This window comes from Corvus brachyrhynchos, unplaced genomic scaffold, assembly GCF_000691975.1.
Source record: "Corvus brachyrhynchos isolate BGI_N302 unplaced genomic scaffold, ASM69197v1 scaffold229, whole genome shotgun sequence".
NCBI classification, from domain to species: Eukaryota; Metazoa; Chordata; class Aves; order Passeriformes; family Corvidae; genus Corvus; species Corvus brachyrhynchos.
Window position 1 is genome coordinate 17111 of NW_008240042.1, and position 7353 is coordinate 24463.

The 7353-nt window shown below is 48.3% G+C and overlaps 1 long non-coding RNA gene across 1 annotated transcript; it reads left to right on the forward strand.

Annotated features, from left to right (window-relative positions):
• Positions 1–1021: 1021 nt before the first annotated feature.
• On the forward strand, positions 1022–3154 carry LOC108449102. The gene is made up of 3 exons (XR_001865208.1): positions 1022–2029; positions 2217–2300; positions 2941–3154. It is a non-coding gene; the product is annotated as an uncharacterized LOC108449102 (long non-coding RNA).
• The last annotated feature ends 4199 nt before the right edge of the window (positions 3155–7353 follow it).

Genomic DNA, 7353 nt, shown 5'->3' on the forward strand with positions numbered 1-7353 from the left:
CTTTGTGAGTTCCAGTATCTTATTTTTTCTGTTTTCAACCAGAATCTGTAAAACTGAGCTGTATTGGTCTGTACTTTGTGTGAACTTTCAAGACATGAGTGATTTTTTTTCTCCTTTTTCCTTTCTTCCTGTTAGAGGGAAGACAAGGGGGATACTCCCAGGAAGAAAAAGGAATGAAAACACCCAACAAAATAATTTCAGCCTATAGCAAACAAAGGCCCCAATAAACTGAAGTGAATATGCAGTGGTGGGATGTCAGAAAGAAGCGTAAATCTTAGTTTTTGTTCAGAAGGGTGAGACCCAGAACCGTATCTCCTGTCCTGGCACTCGAGAGTTTGCTTGGAACATCGTGTGCCTTCTGCAACTCCAGATGCTGCAGACTGGCCTTTCCAGGCTGGAAGCACCTGGTGCAGAAAGCAGCTCTGTAGGTGTGGGTGGGTAAGGGCAGGGAGTCTTTCCCTTCTGACATCCTCTTAAAGCACAGAGGTGTTGGGGCTGATGTTTGGCTGGGGGAAGGGATGTGCCCATTGCGGTAGGAATGGGAGAGCTTTAATTCTGGAGTTCCTTCCTGCCTTTTTTCAGGGAAAATGAGCATCTGCCTTAGTCATGTGCTGGCTGCTGGGGTGGGAAGGGTAGGAGGTGTTTTTGGGGAGAGAGGGCTCTGGATCAGGTGGGGGATGGTGCTGTGCTCCATGTCAAACAGTGCTCCGTGCAGCATCAGCTGTGCCAAGGCAGAGCAGCTGGAGAGCACGTGGGCAGTGAGTAGGGACCAAACCACTGGAAAAGTGGGTGCTGAAAGAGGGGAGAGGACTGTCCCACGCACAGCAGTGCTGCAAGAGGTGCAGCCTCACACCTGAGCCTTCCCACTGGGTTTAACTTCATTGCCTCTTCTGATGCTGCAGCCCATGGGCTGGGATTCGCTGTTGGTGTGTTCTTGGAAACTTTGAGAAGCTGACTAAAAATGGTGTCAGTGAGCAGTGGTGAAACAAGGCTGAGAGCTCTTTGGTGCTGCTTCTTGCTGCCAGAGTTCCCTGGCCATCCTGATTTCAGATGACCAGAAATCTGCTAGGCCACTCTGTTAGTGAATGTGAAAGTCTCTACCAATTAAAAGTCTCTCTCGCTTGAAGCCTCTCAGCTTTGGAAGTGTTGTCTACTTGAGGCACTGGCAAGAACTAGCCAGTTCAGGATGTAGCCAGGGTTTTCAGAAATCCCTACGGTGTGTGCGCATCATATTCATGAATTTGCTTCTCTTGTCCTGAGCATCAGAAGCTTCATTCCAAACCGAGAGGAAAACTGTGGTGCTGCCACCACTGCCGGCCATGACTGCTGCACAACGGGCACCAAACCTGACCACGATGGCCCAAAAGAGCCCCAGAACCGAGAGTGATGACCTGGACCTGCCTGCCATGGATAACCCTGCCAGGAACCAGGATCCTTTGTTTGCCACGCTCAGGAAAGTAGAGAAAGATCCCGAGGAACTAACCCAGGGCATCAACACTGGTATCCAGGAGAGCTGGTGGGAGGTTTCCTGCAACCCATGCATGCTGTGTGGTTCTCTTCTGAAACGCCCTCTCACCTAAGTGACCCTTTCTGGTTGTGGGCAACTGCAGATACAAACCTGGTGGGAGAAGGAGTGTGTTTATAATAAGAAAGGGTGGTTTGCTTAAAATGAAGAAACAACAAAGCTGTGGGTTTGGCTGCAACCTGGGCCTAAGGTTTTATAGCTTTTTTACAAACTTGCTCATGACCCTTGCAGCTTTGCAAGGTTATAAAATATTCCCTGGTAATAAAATTGGATTACTTGGCTGTTTGCTGATGGCTCGGGGTGCGGGCTCTAGGGCGTTGGGGTGTGTGTGTTAGGCCAGCCTGTGCACACTGTAGTAGCTGCCTTCTCACTGCTTGCTTTTTCCTGACAATTCTCCTGCTTGTAGCCCTCACTGCTCTCTCAGCCACTGAGTGAGGAAACCTGCTGCTGGATTTCTCTGTGCTTGGGAAAAGTGTAATGGTGCAAAGCATTGTGAGCTGCCAGGTGAGAAGCCAAGGTTTCATTTCCATTGTCGGAGGGATTGCTGGGGAAGAAGGCGAGAGGGGGAGAGCCTGGAGAAGAGACTGTGCCTGGGACCAATGAACATTTTCTCTGGAAACTTAGGAAAGCCAGGCTTTGGAATGGCTTTAGGCATCTCTCTCTGACCAGCTTGCTTTCTGTGGTTTTTCAGGGATCTGCAGGGGATGACAGGAATCCTTTCCCAGTGACTTCACTGCCCAATGAAGACAAGACAAGAAGACCTCAAGTCTGAACAGTAAGTGTTTGTTTTACAGCCCTGCCTGGAGTTTCTGCAGCCAGCAAGCAGGGCTGGCCCTGCAGCCACCCCGGCTTCTGCTTCCTCCTGAGCACCTCCTTTAGGAGAAAGGAGAGAGATGGGGGAGAGCTGCCCTGTGAGGGCAGCACCTGCTAAGTAGCTTGGCTACAGCTGGGCAGCACTTGAATTTTTGACTCCTTGCTGGGCCTGTGACCAGTACTGGCCAACAGAAATTCCTAGAGTTGCTGCCACGTTTTTTATTGTACATCTTAGTCATTACAAATGTTGTGTTGTCCTGTGGTGCAAGCAGTGGGGAATACTCAGAAGCTGTAACCTGCCATCCCACAGGGCCTTTGCAGTGTTATTTTCCATAAAACACAAAGCTCTGTGAGCCCCTCTGGGCAAAGGGATGCATTGCCTTGATCTGCTGGCAAACTTGCAAAAGAAAATGAGCACGATGTGCCTGGCTGAAGGGCTGGGAGGCTGTAAAAACCCTCTCCCTAAAGCGGCACCTGCTGAAAGCCAAAAGGCTTTGCAGGTCCTCTTGGAGCCAAGTGACTGCAGTCATTGACTGGACTCTGCCAGTGTGCCTGTTGGATGAGTCCAACCAAATGTTTTCTCTTCCCTCCCTTTGTTCCAGACCTTTCTGCTGGACAAAGCCAGGTGATGTGACCAAGAGCCGGACTGACCTCGTGCACTGAATGAGACCGAATTTACAGTGACCCAGACTGGAATCCAGTGTGCCTTGACTGGGTCTCCAGGATGTAAATAGTTCCAAGTTCTCTGTTCTTTTGAAGCCTTACAAACAGTTCTGTTTTGTTTTTATTGTTCAATGCAAAGATCTGCATATTATTTTTGTTTGAAATACAGTTGCAAGTTATTTTGGTTACCTTTGGGAAACTTTGTGGTTTTTGAGGGTAATGCTTTTCTGCCTTGCAAAAGAAGAGATGGAGGGTGGTACCTGCCTTTAAAAAGACCACGTGCAATGAATTCTCTGCACGGCCCCATGGGATGATGGTCTATAAACATGTCCATTATGAGTTACCGACAGGACAATATTCACACCTATTGCTGACAAGGACATCTGCACTTGAGCTATGTCGCTGAGGGTCTTGCTCAGTTTCAGCCTTGTCAGACCCAAGTTTGGGTGGCAAAATGACACCCAAGGTGTGCTTGGAAACAGCTCTGCCTGTCTCCTGTGGTGCAGGGATGGGACTCACAGGGAGGATTCCTTCCCAGGGTTTTTGGCATTTGGGTGGGTGGGGGTGGACAGCTGCTCTGGGTCCCTGGGATTGCTAGGGTATTGTCGTGAGTCTGAGAGCTTCCAGGGAGAGGAATCTCTTCTGATTAAAGAGGGATTAAGTGGCTGACTGTGGAACATGAGGCATATTTTACATTTGGATATTTGCCTGCAAGCACTGGTGGTCTCAGCGAGCATCCAAGAGCAGAATTTGGTATCAAAGTCGGGCGTCCTTCCTGTGGGAGAGGACTCGGGCTCCCTCTGAGCCACACTCTGGGATGGGCCCAGTGACTTAGAAACCTGTCAAGGGAACCCAAAAGGGAATAATGAGCTGTTTGCAAGCACTTTTCCCTTGCCACAGTAACAGGGGAGGCAGCATCCACAGCACTGGTGCGTCAGGAAGCTGACACCCTTCTCTACCCAAAGATTTCCTGTTGTGTGACAGCAGCATCCTGCCATGCTCTCATCCAATGGTGTACCTGTCTTAGCCCTCTGCTGCGCTCTGTCACATTCCTTCCCCTCTCTCTGACAGACCTGTGGGAATGTGGAGAGAAGGATGGGATCCCAACATAACTGTGATTACAAGAAAGAATTATCTCCCTTTTGCACATCATTTTGTGATGTAGGAGCAGGTCTGCACAAGTTTAGCAGTTCCCCCTTTGTAAAATTCCTGTTTGTGGGTTTGAGGCTCAAGAAATTGAACATAAATACCAGCAGAATGCCTGCATTTCCAAAATGAGTTTCTGTAGAAAGGGCTCCTGCCACATGGAAGCCTGGAGTCATTCTGCCTCCTGGCAGTGCAGGACCACCAGGATCATGGCTGGGTCTCCCTGCACCTTCAAGCGCCTGGCCTTTTACGTTGACTTTATTAAAAGCCTTAGTGCATTTCAGGGATAAGCTGCCCTAATGAGTTGAAGGAAGGTCCATGTTCCCCCTCCCTACATTACCTATCAAGCTTTTTTTACTCCTCCTCCCTGGAGCTGTCCCTGCACATAGCAAGAGGGTTGGAACGAAACCATCTCTAAGGTCCCTCCCAACCCAAGCCATTCTGTGATTCTATGAAATAACAGGAAATTAAATAGAAATCCATTGTATTTCAACCTTGAGCCAGGTCAGGGGCCTGGTTAGAAAAGATGCTCCCTGTTTTCACTTGGGCCTATTCTAGGACATGAAAAAGATGACAGAATTAGTCTTTCTGTTTTACCTGTTCATTTTGTCTGCCAGCTTTGACCTTCTATCAGTGAGGAAAACTTTCATTAAGGGCAGTAACCGACCTTCTGCTCAAAACAAGTGACCAGTGGGTGTGAATCAGCACCACAGACATGCAGAGCGGTGACTTTTACCCTGATGCCAAGGGGCTGGAGATAGCAGTGCCCTGCTATGACTTCAGCAGGGCTGTGCTGGCTGTCCCTGTGGCCATGGGCTTTACAGAGCATCAGCCAGTAGCCTCGGGATGCTGCACAGAAGAAGGATTTGCATGGATTTGCAATTACTTTCTCCCAGCACCTGAGTTAGGTGTGCTGATTTGCACTGTCCTATTTTTTTTCTCTTGTAAAATGCATGCAGGCAAAGATAATGTACAAGCAATTCATGGCCTCTGTTAAGTCTTGCCTATCAAGCAGATGTTTCTTGTTGGCTCTGCTGCCTCTCCCAGAACAGCCAGAGCTGCCTGCTTAGAGTATAGCTGCACTCAAGTGCCACAAAGTGGCAGCAACACCGACCTCGCTGACTGAGCCAAGGAGGAATTACAAGTTTTATCTCCTGGTTGGCTGTGCTTTATTTGCTAGCAGTTCCAGTAGAGAAAATGTGCAAAGCTTTAGAAAACAAATGCAGATGTGGTAAAATCAGCCAGCAAAAAAATGTAAGCGGAGCATGTGGAACGGAGTACTTGGGTTTGCAAAACTCTGCATTGCAGTGATGCTGAAAATAGTTCCAATACCAGTTTCAGCCTAAATGAGGACAGAAACCCCCATTTAAGGGTGGGAGCAATTTGGAGTTAAGAATTTCCCAGGCATTTGTTCTAATTAAGCTTGAATGAGCTAATTGGCTGAATTTTTATTGCCTGTTGACAACTTGTTTGTAAAATGAATCTTGGTGTCATTTGATGTGGGAGCCACGGTCCCATCACACGGGATCATGCCGAGCATCCTGCAGCTGTCCCAGCAGGCACAGCAGAGACACAGCAAACAAGGTGCACACAGCTGCTTCTGGTTCTCATCCTAGTTCAGGGCAACTAGGTCGGGCTGGAGTTGGGAAACTGTGCCAGTGTTGCATTCTGGGTACTTGGTTTTATCTTTAACAAACCTTTATTTACTCAGGAGTTTCCCCGGGTTGGTGGGGTCTGATTTCATTCCTCAGTGACTGCTGTTTGTAGATTTTTTTTTGCTTCTTGGTGTGTGTTTCATGCAGCTTGTTTCCAACTCCTAGAAGAGAGGAAAACACTCCACCATTTAAATGTTGTTGCAAGTGGAGGTAAGGACACAGAACTGAGGCCCTGCAGCCGGGACATAGGAAGGCACTCCGATTTGATTCATGGCAGCAAAATGATCTCAGAAAATCTGGTGCCTCGACAGCCTTAGAACTGCTGGGCTGCCTGCATCGCTATTGCTCACCCTTGAATGCAGTGAGAAAGAGGCTGCTCACCCAAGTGCTGCCTTCAGAATCTGCTGCCAGTCCTGCTTTTATTTAATTGCCTTCCCACCTCTCTAAAAGAGCCTTACCAGGTCACAGGCAACAGTTTCCTTGGTTTTGATGAATAAATTGTTTCTGACATGTTCAGTCTGCTCTATAGGCACAGTATGTTAACCCTACAAGGGTTATCAACACTGCAGTAACTGCCCCCAAATCCCACCGCCTCTGAAAGGTCCTGGAGACAGGGAGGGATCCCTCCCGGCTGGGATCATTGCTGCCTCCTGCTGCTTCTCCCGGGGCCGCTGGTTGATAAACACACGGTGTGTGGTCATCTGCCAGAGCGGACTCGGTTTTCCGCAGGGCTGCATCCCCCTCTGCAGGCAGGCGTTTCTAGTGGAATCGTTTTCCCAGCCGGTGTTCAGGGAAGTCTGCAGTCTTTCTGATGGGAGTGCACGCGTGTATTTGGTTTGTATTTTAAAATATGCAAGTATCATATGCTTTGCCTTCTAAAACTTTCTGTTCTTAGCAGAGTATTTTAGCAGGATGTCGAATCCAAAGTTTTGCTGCCAGCACAGCTGTATTAGGAACGAGATTTTGTTGGGGAGTATTAAAAAGTACTCGAAGCTGGAAAAGTATCACCAAATGGACCACAATCCCCTGTGAACGTAAATAAATAAGGTGTGTGGGGGTAGAGCCTACTGCCGTTGTGGGGCTGCTCTGTCCCTCAGCATGGAGTGGGGGGATATATTCCTTTGTCATCACTGTCCCCTTGCCAGGACAGCTGTTAAATCACAACAGCTTTATGTGCAGGTAGGTCACTGCAGCTTGTCACCACAGTAATTCTGTATTTTTATTTCTTTTTATACTTTGTCGTCATTAGCACATTTTCAGCAATGGTGTTTCTAAAACCAGTTCTGTACAAAATATATTTAGCTGTGGTGCCATCCAAGATTAACAATGTGGGACTGTTCTGGGAACAGCATTGTTCCTTGTGAACCTGCTTTGCAGTTTTCTTGCCAGTCCCTAGGGATACACCTCTAGAGGCCTGAACATGAGTGTTGGGGAGGGGGTGTGCATTGAAATACAAATGAGATGCCCGTTTTAGGATCCTGTTCTGAGCTAGTACCATGTGACTTCCAGCTCTTCCCACACGCCAGAGAATCCCAGAGCTTCTGCTGTAAC